Source organism: Heptranchias perlo, chromosome 1 (assembly GCF_035084215.1).
Source record: "Heptranchias perlo isolate sHepPer1 chromosome 1, sHepPer1.hap1, whole genome shotgun sequence".
Taxonomy (NCBI): Eukaryota; Metazoa; Chordata; class Chondrichthyes; order Hexanchiformes; family Hexanchidae; genus Heptranchias; species Heptranchias perlo.
Window position 1 is genome coordinate 103,036,865 of NC_090325.1, and position 14,460 is coordinate 103,051,324.

The 14,460-nt window shown below is 44.3% G+C and overlaps 1 protein-coding gene across 4 annotated transcripts in view; it reads left to right on the forward strand.

Annotated features, from left to right (window-relative positions):
• The window catches only part of dhx15 (DEAH (Asp-Glu-Ala-His) box helicase 15), a 131,272-nt gene that overhangs the window by 67,695 nt on the left and 49,117 nt on the right, over positions 1–14,460 (forward strand). The window lies entirely within an intron of this gene.

Consider the following 14,460-nt stretch of genomic DNA (forward strand, 5'->3'; position numbering starts at 1 on the left):
CTAGAAAACAACCTGTTTCCTCCCCTCCCATCTCCATGCACTACACATAACCTGTGCATGAGAGCAGAGGTTGTTTGACTTCTCCCAACTTTGAAGAGAGAAAAAAACATCGCCAAGCTTGAGACTGGTCATTCAGTAGAGTAGAGGACATTGGTGGCATCCAACTAGAGTAACATATCCTCTTGGACTCCTTGTGGTAGTATTACTGCCAGCACTCGGGCACTGTTAAGTTACACGCATTCCATTGTTGTGGGTTGGTTTCAGGAGGTGGTCACCCCACAGCTTAAGAAAGTGCAGGCAGAGGGGGACTGGGTGACCACGACATCGAGGACCAGGCAGGTAGTGCAGGTTTCCCCTTGGGGCATCTCGCTCTCTAATCAGTATTCAGTTTTAAATACTAGTGAGGGAGAGGGTTCCTCTGGGGAGTGCAGCCAGAGCCAAGTCCACCGCACCATGGGTGGCTCAAGTGTCCGGGGGTGGGGAAGAGGAGAAAGGTCAGGAGAGCAATAGCGATAGGGGATTCTTTAGTTAGGGGAGCAGAACGGCATTTCTGCGGACACAGACGAGATTCCAGGATGGTATGTTGCCTCCCTGGTGCTGGAGTCAAGGATGTCACTGACCAGCTGAAGAACAATCTGGAGGGGTAGGGTGAACAGCCAGAGGTCGTGATCCACATCTGTACCAACGACATAGGTAGAAAGAGGGATGAAGCCCTGCAGGCAGATTTTAGGGAGTTAGGAAAGAGACTAAAAAGCAGGACCTTAAATTTAGTCATCTCCTGGTGCCATGCGCTAGCGAGTATAGAAATCGGATAAAGCAGATGAATGCGTGGCTGGAGAGATGGTGCAGGAAAGAGTGCTTCAGATTCCTGGGGCATTGGGACCAGTTCTGGGGGAGGTGGGACCTGAACAGGCCAGATGAGTTGCACCTCAACGGAGCTGGGACTAATGTCCTCGCGGGGAGGTTTGCTCGTGGTGTGGGGGAGGGTTTAAACTAATTTGACAGGAGAATGGGCACCAGGATGTAGCATTGGCAAGGAGAAAAAGATGCACAAAGGATTGGGAGAGAAAGATAGCACTAGAATAAGAAATAGTACGGTATTTGATGGGCTCAGACTAAGAGAGAGAATACAAGAAAGTCTGAGATTGGTTTACAGTGCATGTGTGTAAACGCGGTAAACAAGGTTGGTGAGCTGCATGCGGAAATAGTCACATGGGAATACGATGTCGTGGCAATAAGAGACCTGGCTCAAAAAAGGGCAGGATTGGGTACTAAATATTCCTGGATAAAAGGTGTTCAGGAAAGATAGGGAAGGATAGAAAGGAGGAGGAATGGCAGTTTTGACTAAGAATATTGCAGTGTTGGAGAGGGTGGATGTCCTGGAGGGGTCAAGGACAGAATCTATTTGGTTGGAGTTGAGAAACAATAAAGGTGCCATTACACTAGGTGCATTCAATAGGCCACCAACTAGTGGGAAGGATATAGAGGAGCAAATTTGCAGAGGTGCAAAAGCCATAAAGCAGTGATAACGAGGGACTTCAACTATCCTAACATAGACTGGAATAGAAATGATATAAGGGACAAAGAGGGGGAGGAATTTATGAAGTGTGTTGAGAACTTTCTTGATCACGTTTCCACCCCAACGAGGAAGGAGGCATTGCTGGATTTGATTCTGGGGAATGAGACGGGCCAAGTGGAACAAATGTCAGTGGGGGAACATTTAGAGAACAGCGGTCATTGTATCATAAGGTTTCGAATAGCTATGGAAAACGATAAGGACCACTCTAAAGTAAAAATATTCAATTGGAGGAGGGCCAATTTCTGTGGGATGAGAACAGATCTGGCCTGGGTAAATTGGAATTAAAGATTGGCAGGCAAAACTGTAATTGAACAATGGGCGGCCTTTAAAGGGGAGATGATTCGGATACAGGCTAGGTACATTCCCACAAGGGAGAAAGGTAGGGCAACTAAAGCCAGAGCTCCCTGGATGACAAAAGAGAATGCATAAGATGAAGCAGAAAAAAGGGGCATATGACAGATGTCAGGTTAATAACACAAGTGAGAACCAGGCTGAATATAGAAAGTTCAGAGGGGAAGTGAAAAAGGAAATAAGAGGGGTGAAGAAAGATTATGAGAATAGACTGGCAGCCAATATAAAAAGGAATCCAAAAGTTTTCTATAAACATGAAAACAGTAAACATAGTAAGAGGGGGAGTGGGGCCAATTGGGGACCAAAAAGGAGATCTATTCATGGAGGCAGAGGGCATGGCCGAGGTATTAAATGAGTACTTTGCATCTGTCTTTACCAAGGAAGAAGATGCTGCCAGAGTCTCTGTAAAGGAAGATGTAATTGAGATACTGGATGGGCTAGAAATTGATAGAGGAGGTGCTTGAAAGGCTAGCTGTACTTAAAGTAGAAAAGTCACCTGGTCCAGATGGGGTGCACCTTAGGTTGCTGAGGAAAGTATGGGTGGAAATTGCGGAGCTACTGGCCATAATCTTCCAAACATCCTTAGATTCGGGGGTGGTGACAGAGGAGTGGAGAATTGCAAACATTACACCCTTGTGACTGAATTAGCAGTCATTTGACAGAAATGAAGAATTCTGAGACAGAATTAGCAGCCACTTGGACAAGTGTGGATTGATTAGGGAAAGCCAGCACGGATTTGTTAAAGGCAAATTGTATTTAACTAACTTGCTAGATTTTTTGATGAGGTAACAGAGAGGATAGATGAGGCAATGCAGTTGATGTGCTATGTATGGACTTTCAAAAGGCGTTTGATAAAGTGCCACATAATAGGCTTGACATCAAGATTGAAGCCCATGGAATAAAAAGGGCAGTAGCAGCAATGGATATAGAATTGGCTAAGTAACAGGAAACAGCAAGTAGTGATGAACGGTTGTTTTTCGGACTGGAGGGAGTGGTGTTCCACAGGGGTCGTTACTAGGACCACATATATTAATGACTTGGACTTTGCTGTACAGGATACGATTTTCAAATTTGCAGATGACACAAAGCTTGGAAGCGTAGTGAATAGTGAGGAGGATAGTGATAGACTTGAAGAGGATATAGACAGGCTGGTGGCATGGGCGGACACGTGGCAGATGAAATTTAATGCAGAAAAATGTGAGATGATACATTTCAGTTGGAAGAATGAAGAGAGGCAATATAAACTAAAGGGCACAATTCTAAAAGGGGTACAGGAACAGAGATCTTTGGGTATACGTACACAAATCGTTGAAGTTGGCAGGGCAGGTTGAAAAAGCATACGGGATCCTGAGCTTTAAATAGAGGCATAGAGTACAAAAGCAAGGAAGTCATGATGAACCTTTATAAAGCACTCTTTCAGCCACGGCTGGAGTATTGTGTCCAGTTCTTGGCACCGCACTGTAGGAAAGATATGAAGGGCATAGAGAGGGTGCAGGAGAGATTTACGAGAATGATTCCAGTGATGAGGGACTTTAGTTACGTGGATAGATTGAAGAAGCTGGGGTTGTTCTCCTTGGAACAGAGAAGGTTGGGAGGAGATTTGATAGAGGTATTCAAAATCATGAAGGTTCTAGACAGAGTGGATAGAAACTGTTCCCATTGGCAGAGGGGTCAAGAACCAGAGGACATAGGTTTAAGATGATTGGTTCTTTTGCCAAAGGTGACATGAGGCAAAACGTTTTTGCACAGCAAGTGATAAGGTTCTGGAATGCACTGCCTGAGGGGGTGGTGGAGGTAGATTCAATCATGGCCTTCAAAAGGGAATTGGATAAGTAATTGAAAGGAAAAAAATTGCAGGGCTACGGGGAAAGGGCGGGGGAGTGGGGCTAGCTGGATTGCTCTTGCAGAGAGCCGGCACGGACTCGATGGGCCGAATGGCCTCCTTCCATGCTGAACCTTTATGATTCTGTGGTTACCAGACTAACTCTTACTAACTATCTCTCGCTTCTTCCTGTGTCCACTTTCATCTCACTCTTCTAAACACATTCGAGAATGTATTTTTCTCTTCCCCTTCATCTCCCCCTTCTCTTGCTCTTTATATTTCTTCACTGTTCTCTTCTTACGTACCCACTCTGTTCATGAAAGTGGCATCTTTGGGAGATGCGGCTCTGTGTCCCAGACCCCGGATCATTCGATGCCTGAACTCATTGGCATTTTGGGAAGCTGACCCCATCGTCAAGTGGAAAATCACTGCATAGTTGCCCTGCTAGTTTTCAACAGGATAGGTGTCTTTTAGCACAGAGTTTGAGAAGGGTTGCACCACCAATCACCTGCATGGTACATTGAGCTGCCAGCCCACTAATGTCATAGCAGTGACTGCCTGTTATGCTTGTTCTTCTCCATATCAACATTGAATATCAGCAAGAACAAGCTTAAAGATTCACAATTTACCATGGCCTCTGGCACACACAATCATACTCCCTGCATCTATTGCTTCCTCTTGCTTTAACGTGGAAATCTGCAATATTTGTGTAATGTCCTTGAATCTTGACTCTGTCCATCTGCAATCATCTAACTCTCACCTTTTTTGTTTCTACTGAAACCCAGGTTTCACTTTATTCTAACTCTCCCTTTTCCACTTTCCCTTGTGTACCTTCTATGTCAGCTTTTGACTCAAAGAATGTGCACAGCCAGTTAGCTCTGACACCCCTGTTTATTCATATTAGCTCTTTTGAATTGCTTGATGTTGATCCTCAAAGGTTAAACATTTCCCTGTCTCCTCTTAATTCACCTGTTGACCTCCGTGACCTAGAATTTTTCAACTTTTTTTGAATCTACAGTTATTCTGAAATTGCTGTTGCTCTTGGCTTTAATGTTCACCATCATCAATTGCTCCACTTCTATTCTTTTTCCTGCTTTTGGAATTGGAGACAGCTGCTGCATCTTCTCCGTCTGTGGTGCAGTTGAGTTAAAATTCTAGTTGAGAAACTGATCCTCAGTGCCTATTTGGGGAGGAGGAAAGGAGCTGTTTGGCCCTTGGCTAGTCTGGCATGAAAATAGAGCACTTGCCGTGGTGCAGTGGGTTAGCTTGCTCTCCTTTCATCTTTGTGAACTACGTTTGTTCCAACCTAGATTGTTGGGATGACTTTTTTCATCTGCTAACTGTTGAATTCCATATGTCAGTGGGCATAAACCCTTTTTGGATTTTATACTGGATTGGGTTTCATTAGATTATGCATAGGATTGATTTAAATCACAGAACTTCTCAGTACAGAAAGAGGCCATTTAGTTCACTACCTGTGCGAGGTTTTGAAAGAACTAACCACGTAGTCTCATTCCCCTGCCCTTTCTCAGTGCTCTGTTAAATTTTTCTTTTTCAAGTATTTATCCGCATTCCTTTCAAAAGTTATTACGGATTCTGCCCCCATCTGTGTCCTAAAAGCCCTCTTGATTTAAAAACAATTCTCCTAATCATTCCATTTGTTCCTTTTATTTTCGCTGGTTACTGACTCACTAACTAGTAGAAATAGTTTTTCTTGGTTTACCTATCAAAACTTGTCACTGTTTTGAATACCTCTTGACTCTCTTCTTGTGGAGACCCAATTTCTCTTGTCTGTCCTCAATAGCTTTGACATCCTTCCTAAAGTAAGGCGCCAAAACTTAACACACATTCTAACTTTGGCCTACTCATTACCTCCTTGCTTTTGTACTCAATGCCTCTATTTATAAAACCTTGGATTCCATGTATGCTTTTTTTAAACAGCTTTATCAACTTGTCTTTCAGATTTGTGTATCTGAGCTCCAAAGTGCCTCTACTCCTTTCTAAAAAAAAAGTTACCATTTAGTGTATACTTCCTCTGCTTATTCATCCTCACAAAATATACTACCTCACGTTTCTCCAGATTCAATTTCATTTGGTGACTATTTGTCCAGTCCTTAGAAATGCTGTGTTGGGACAGCCAACCATGAAAAATGAAAATCTCCTTTTTATAAATGTAGTATTTCTTGTATCTTTCTTCCCTATAGATGTTGACTGAAGGATGATTTGAGTTTTCTAGATTTTATTTTTCCTGCACACATTATGCCTGCTTTTCATCCTGTTGGAGATCTGTACATTTTTAGTGTACAAAAAAGCTAACTTTTTACTCTGGCCAATGACTAAATGTTTAATTGGAAATGGAATGGATATCTTCTGCAGTGTTGCTCATAGGCTGAAGAGGAGCTTTTACTGTCTGTCAGGCTTTATTTTAAAGCCTGCTGTGTCATCTGGCATAAGAGCATGACCTAGGAGGGGAAGGGAGGGGCAGAGCCTTGCTTGAGCATTTTGGCAGACTTGAGGGAAGGAAGGAGTGGAGGTGAAGGATTTGAGTCGGTATGTGGAGGAGGGTGGTGGTGGTGGGGGGGGGGTGTGTGTAACAGGTAGGCCTGAAAGAAGAATACTGTTAAGTGCAGTGCAAATGCTACAAGCTCCATAAAACTAGTTTAAAGCTTGTGGTGGCCCATGAATCTCCACGTTAGTTTGCTGTATGAGTTGGATCGGTCTTTAAGATTTATTCTCTGGATGTGCGGGGTGCTGGCAAAGCTGGATTTATTGCCCAGTTGCCCTGAGAAGGTGGTGATTGATCTACTCCTTGAACCACTGCAGTCCTTGTGCTGATGGTGCTCCCATGATGATGTTAGATAGGGAATTCCAGGATATTGACTCAGCAGCATTGAAGGAATGGTGATATATGTGAAAGTCAGCATGTTGGGGCATTGGAGGTTATGATGATTCCATGATGTTGCTTCTCTTGTCTTTCTTGGCAGAGGTTGCAGGACTGGAAGATGCTGTTGGAAGTAAGCTTGGTGATTTGTTGCAGTGCATTCCGTAGATTGTACATAATGCAGCCACAGTGTGCTGGTGTTGGAGGGGCTGCATATTGAAATCCGTAGCAGGACCACTGATCAAATGGACTGTTTTAACCCGATTAATGTTGAGCTTTTTGAGTATTGCAGCTGTACACCTGGCTTGAGCCTTGTAGACGGTGCAGATGCTTTCCAGTGCCATGCAGTGAGCCTCTTGTTGCCTGATGTTGTAGCCACTGTGTTGATGTGGCTGGTCCAGTTAAGCTTCTGATCATTGGTAACCCCCAAGATGATAAGGGAATCTGCCAAGGTGTTGCTGTTGAAGGTTGGGGGAGATAGTTGGGCCTTAAAGATATTCATTGCCCAGCACCTGGGTGGTGCGAATGTCACCCGTCATTTGTTAGCCTGGATGTTGTCCACATCCTGCTGTGGGCTGACGTGACCTGTTTCATTATCAGAGAGTGATAAATGGAGCTGAACACTACAATTGTCAGCGAACATCTCCACTCCTGACCTTATGACAGAGGGAAGGTCAAAGATGAAACAGCTGAAGATAGTTGGGCCGAAGGCGCTTTCTGGGGAACTGCTGCAGTGACGTCATGGGCTGTGATGACTGACCGCTAACAATCTCAACCATCTTCCTGTGTGCCTTATTACTCGACCCACAGGAGTGTTTTCAGAATGACTCCCATTGACCTCAGTTTTGCTAGGGCTTCTTGGTGCCTTAGTTGGTTGAATACTACTTTGAAGTAGAGGGAAATTACTCTCGCTTCTTCTCTTGTATTTAGCTCTTGTGTCTATGTCTGGATCAAGGTTACAATGAAGTCTGGAGCTGAGTGGTCGGAACTGAGCACCAGCAAGTTAGTGAGTAGGTGTAATTTAATGGCACTAATGCTGACTTCTTCCAACACTTTGCTGATTGGGAGAATGCAGATAGAGTGGCAATTGGCCAGGTTAGATTTATCCTGCTTTTTGTGGATGGGGCATACCATGGCAATTTTCCACATTGTCAGGTAGATGCCAGTGTCGTAGCTGCACTAGAATAGCCTGCTCAATTAGTTCCGATGTGCAGGTCTTCAACACTACAACCGGGATGTTATCAGAGCCCATAACCTTTGTTGTTTCCTCTGTACCCAGCCGCCTCTTAAACTCACATGGAATAAACCAAATCAACTTGAACACTGGCATCTCTGACAGTGGAGACCTTTGGAGGAGCTGAATAGGATTGTCCACTTCGCACTTTTGACTGAAGATGCTTGCAAACTCTTCAATTTTGTCTCTTGAACTCACATGCTGAGCATTGTTGAGGATGGGGCTGTTCGTGGAGCCTGTTCCTCGTGCTAGTTGACCACCACCATTCCTGACTGACCTTTTGGCTGTGGGACTGCTTAACTCTGTCTATAGCTTGCTGCTTTTGATGTTTTTAGCGTGCAGGTAGCCCTGTGTTATATCCTCACCTAGGTCAGTTCCTCAGTCTAAAGTGTGGCTGCTCCTGGCATGCCTGTTTACATTGCCCATTTGATGCAGGGTTGATCTCTTGGCTTCATAATGGAGCGGTTGTGCCAGACCATGAATTACAGATTAAGATGGCTCACGCTGCCTCATGGATGTCTAGTTAGTCTGTCCTTGGGCCGTTTTACTACATTAAAGGAGATGTATAAATGCAAGTTGTTGTTGTCCCACTTAACATGGCAGTAGTGCCACACTACCCGATGGAGGATGTCCTCACAGTGGCGAAGAGTCGCGGTCTTCACAAAGACTGCAGTGGTCACTCCAACCAGTGTTATCATGAACTGACATGTCTACAACAGAAAAGTATGGTGAGGACAAGTAGATTATTCCCTTCATCTTGGTTCCCTTGCCACGTGATGCAGGTCTAGTCTGACACATTTTGTCCTAAAGGACTCAACAGCTTGGTCAGTGTTAGTACTACTGAGTATTCTTGGTGATGAACATTGAAGTCCCCCACCCAGAGCACATTCTGTGCCATTTCTCCGATTTAATCAACATGAAGGGGTATTGATTTGTCAGTTCGGGGGTGGTTAGCAACGGACTTCATTGGTGTTTTTTGACCTGCAGCCATGAGACTTTGTGGGGTTCAGAGACAATGTTGAGGACACGTCCACCAGACTGTAAGACTGTATACCCATTTCCTCTTTGTCCTCTTTTTCCCTCTCTTTCTCCCCCCCCCCCCCCCCCCAAAAAAAAAACTGGTGGGGACAGGGCGTAATGGAGATGTCAAAATTTGGCTGACTGGTGTAATTCTGTGAGTATGACCATATCAAGCTGCTGCTTGACTAGTCTATGGGACAGCTCTACCAACTTCAGCACCAGTTCCCAGATGTTGGTGAGGGGGACTTTGACACATTGACTGAGCTGGAATTGTTTGAGTTGTTGTCGATAGGTCTATGTGATATTTTGCTTCTGTTTTGTAGCTGTGATTTTATAACTGAGGCAGCTGTGCCTTCAGCTGCCTAGGCCCTAAGCTGTGGAATTTCCTCCCTAAACTCTTCTTTCCTCCTTTTTAAGATGCTCCTTAAAACGCACCTCTGTCAGCTGTCCTGATATCTTTTTATGTGGCTCGGTGTCATATTTTGTTTGATAATCGCTCCTGTGAAGCGCCTTGGGACGTTTTACTACATTAAAGGCGCTATATAAATGCAAGTTGTTGTTGAGGATCTGCTTGCTGGGCCCACTTCCAAGGGGCATTAAGAGTCAACCCCTAATGTGGGACTGGAGTCATTTGTAAGCCAGACTGGGTAGAGATGGCAGGTTCCCTTACTTGAAGGATATTAGTAATGAGTGGAAAAGAAGAAATGGGTATTCTGTCATCTGTCAGAAAGATTGAAGATTTCACTGCAGGTTGCCTTTTAAGTGCTACATTCTACTAAATAGATAATGTGGATTTAGAAAATATAGTCTGGCTTAAATATTGGGATATATTTTTGTGAAGGCAGCAGTAAGTCTCTGGTTCTTGAATAAAAGTGAACACTATTATAGACTTGCATGTTTTCCAAGGAATTAAAAGCCTACTAGTGGTGGTCCCTGATTACTTATCGGCAATCTTGTAGAACTCTGAAACATGAAACATTAAGCAGTGGCCTCTCCTTGCTTAGACTGCAGTAAAACATAAGTATTTTTTGTTTTAAATCAAAAAAGTGGATCGTTTAAGCTTGCAGAATCCCAGCAGGTTAAATCCTTAGTGCAGATAGCTGTCAATTTCATACAAAGATTTATGCTTCATTGCATAATAAGCATTCTCTTTTCTGTCTGAGGTTTCTCATCAATTTTGAAGTAAATGTTAGAACTTTATCAAATGGATATTCACTCCCTACCTTGGGGAGGGAAAGGTGGGGAGTGAATACAAAATATCTGGTTGCATTGTTGATAGTGGGGGTCCAGAGATTAGTCCCGTGTGAGAAAGACACACAACTGAATATTTTAACGTTTAATCAGAGAGCAGCTGAGCCATATATCTAAATCTCTCGGCTCTTTCACTTTAGGGAGTAAAATTATGTTTATGGAAAATTCACGTGATAACTGGCGCAGGGACACGTTGGTTTAATCTCCTTCCATATTTTGTGTATCTGCTCATTTGAGTCTGACACTACCACATTTATCGGCACTTTGTAATGCAAATGAGATATTTTTGTTTAAAACTGTGTTGTGGGTGTGTATGTGTAACATGTATATAAATATTTTCAGCAAGAATTTAAGCTGACTATTTTAAGTTTTATTATAAACTATTAATCTAGGTAGATTTATATAACCCGCCCAGCAACATGCAATATTTGTATCAATTGATTTCTGAAAATATTTGTTTGCATTGAGGTAAATACTGTTTCCATTTGTGCTTTCTACTTGTCTAAGCCATTTTAAATGAGTGTTCAAGAATAACTAGGGCAATAGAGAGGAAGTAAGAACATGTAATTTAAGTACAATTTTGATTTAGAAAAGGACTGAAAGAATGAAAAATCAATTGAAAGGCTGGATTAGAGCTATTGATGAAATATTCAAAGTGGACTAGGACTTTGAGCAAATTTTTACTTCCATCATTTTTTTTAAAGTTGAAAATGCAGTATTAGCAAAAATACTGATTATAATTAAACCATATGCTTGGAGTATTTGGGGGAAAAAAGCAGTGAGAGCATTAATGGGAATGCTGATTAAATGATTTTTTGATTTCCGAATGTGTGTTTTTCTGGCCATTTTGCTCTTGCGGGTGTTGACTTGGGTTGGGTTCCACAGGCACTCATTGCCCTCTGGCACTTTGCCAAAATGGGCATTATTGAGAATTGATGTTTCTGGCCGATGACCTTTCATTAGAACTGAAAGAAGTAAAGATTTAACAGCATTTAAGCAAGTACAGAGCCAGGGAAAAGAGAGAGTGCCCTCACACCTTCCCCTTCCTCCCAGAACCACGATAGGATCCCCCTTGTCCTCACCTTCCACCCCACCAGCCTCCACATTCAACGGATCATCCTCTGCCACCTCCAACGCGATGTCACCATCAAACACATCTTCCCCTCCCCTTTCAGAATTCTGAAGGGGCCGCACCCTTCGCGACACCCTGGTCCACTCTTCCATCACCCCCAGCACCCGCTCCCCTTCCCGCGGCACCCTCCGGTGCAAATGCGAGATGCTACACCTGCCCTTTCACCTCCTCCCTTCCCACCGTCCATGCCCCAAACATTCCTTCCAGGTGAAACAGCAATTCAGCATCCTGTATTCGCTGCTCACAATGCAGTCTCTTCTACATTGGGGAGACCAAACGCAGATTGGGTGATCACTTTGCTGAACACCTCTGCTCAGTCTGTAAGTGTGACCCTGAGCTTCCGGTTGCTTGCCATTTTAATTCTCTGCCCTAATCCCACTCTGACCTCTCTATCCTCTGCCTCCTACACTGTTCCAATGAAGCTCAACGGACGCTCGAGGAACAGCACCTTATCTTTTGATTAGGAACTTTTTAACATTCCGGACTCAACATTGAATTCGATAACTTCAGATCATAACCACTACTCCCACCTTTTCAGACAGCAGGTGCAAATGACAAAACTTGGAAGTGTAGTGAACAGTGAGGAGGATAGTGATAGACTTCAAGAGGACATAGACCCCATGGCTGGTGGAATAGACTGACATGTGGCAGATGAAATTTAAAGCAGAAAAGTGCAAAGTGATACATTTTGGTAGGAAGAATGAGGAGAGACAATATAAACTAAAGGATACAATTCCAAAGGGGGTGCAGGAATAGAGACACCTGGGGTATATGTGCACAGGTCATCGAAGGTGTCAGGGCGGGTTGAAAAAGCGGTTTAAAAAGCATGGGATCCTAGGCTTTATAAATAGAGGCATGGAGTACAAAAGCAAGGAGGTTATGATGAACCTTTATAAAACACTGGTTCGGCCACAACTGGAGTATTGTGTCCAATTCTGGGCACTGCATCTTTTAGGAAGGATGTGAAGGCCTTAGAGGGGGTGCGGAAAAGATTTACTAGAATGATTCTAGGGATGAGGGACTTCAGTTACGTGGATAGGCTGGAGAAGTTGGGGTTGTTCTCCTTTAAAGCAGAGAAGATTGAGAGGAGATTTGATAGAGGTGTACAAATCATAGGTCAAGATAGAGAGAAACTCTTCCCATTGGCAGATGGGTCGAGAATCAGAGGACACAGATTTAAGGTGATTGACAAAAGAATCAAAGGTGACATGAGGATAAACTTTTTTATGCAGCGAGTGGTTATGATCTGGAATGCACTGCCTGAAAGGGTGGTGGTGGCTTTCAAAAGGGAATTGGATAAGTACTTGAAGGAGAAAAATTTGTTGGGCTACAGGGAAAGGGCGGGTGAATGGGACTAACTGGATTGCTCTTGCAGAGAGCCGGCACTGGCTCGACGGGCCAAATGTCCTCCTTCTGTGCAGTAATCATTCTGATTCTATGGTAATAGTTCTGTTGCCATTTACAGCTTCTCTGAACCCATCTTTTACTTGTCCCATTACCATCCCGTTTGCTTTGCACCATCATCCCTTTTGTCATTTAATTCCTCCTGCCCTCCACCCTAACACAGACCTTCCCATTGTTTTTTCTATTTCCTTCCAATTTATTCTTTCCTCCCCTCCCACTTCCCCTGGCTCTGTACTTGCTTAAAAGCTGTTAAATCTTTACTACTTCCAGTTCTGATGAAAGGTCATCGACCTGAAACATTAACTCTGTTTCTTGCTTTGCAAATGCCCGACCTGCTGAGTATTTCCAGCATTTTCTGTTTTTATTTCCGATTTCCAGCATCTGCAGTATTTTGCTTTTGGTTCAGTGTTTAATTCTTGGCACTTCTCTTCCAGGAATGTCCACCTTGAAGTTCTGCTCTTTTCTGGGATTTCCGTTTGTCTCTTTTACCTTGTTCACCCTCATTACTTTCTGATTCCCTTCTCGTGTTTGATCAGGTATCCAGTAAAACTCGCTTTCACAGCCATATCTTTCCTCAGCAACTGTCTCTGGCTCTGTCTTATCCCACGTGTATTCCAACTTAAATTCCACCCTTCCTGTTTCAGATCCACCCGTGATTACAGATATCTCCATTACATTCAGCGTTCCTCGAATCACGGCTCTCATTGTTTCCTGAGAGCCATGCTTAATGCCAAGCTTGTGGTCCTTGACACCTGAAAAGAAGAAAACAACTTCTTTGTTAAGGTGCCGGATGAGGCGAAGGATGAAGTGGAACTGAGGGCAAATCTGAAATAGTGAGTCGGTGCTGCTGAAGAAAGAGGTCGGGATCAGCATGCGGAGGGGTCCAGGTGGAACGAGAATTCTGAAGATGGGAGAAAGGGTCCGCTGTGCGGTTGATGGGAGAGAAAGACTCCTGGCTCTCAATGAATTTCGAGTTTGATGTGATGCTGCGCTCTTCATCGCCTTCGCCTCCGCGCCCACTTCTTTGGCCAGGAGTCTTTCTCTCTCTCCACCCCCCCCACCCCCATCTTCGGAATTCTCGTATTCTCGTTCCACCTGGATCCCTCCACATGCCACTCTCGACCTCTTTCTCCAGCAGCACCAACTCACTATTTCAGAGTTGTCCTTGGTTCCATTTTGTCCGGTGCCTTAACAAAAAAGTTGTTTTCTTCTTTTCAAGTGTCAAGGACCTCAAGCTTCAACAACTCTTAGATACCAACACCCCCTAGATACCAACACCCCCCCCCCCGATCCTTCTTCTCCTTCACTTTCCTCTAACCCCACCCCCCCCTCCAGTCTCACCCGTTGTCTACTTTTCACTATTCTCTCTGGCCCCGAACGATCAGTCCACAGCAAAGGCCTCAGCTTCATCCCCTTACGCCCCCACCTCAATGAATTTCGAGTTCGACGTGAAGCTGGGCTTTTCGTCGCCTTCGCTTCCGCGCCCACTTCTTTGGCCACATCTCCTCTGGAGATCTCTCCACCCCCATCCCCACCGCCCCCCATGTCCTCCAACCTCATAGTCTCCCAACCCCTCACTGCCTGCTTCTACCTTCTTCCCAAGATCCACAAACAGGACTGCCCTGATAGACCCAGCGTTTCAGCCTGTTTTTTCTCCCCTTGCCCAGTCTCTTCCGACATACATCTGCGACTCTTCCGATGCCCTCCGCCACTTTAACAGTTTCCAGTTTCCCGACCCTAACCGTCTCCTTTTCACCATGGACGTCCAGTCCCTCTATACCTCCAT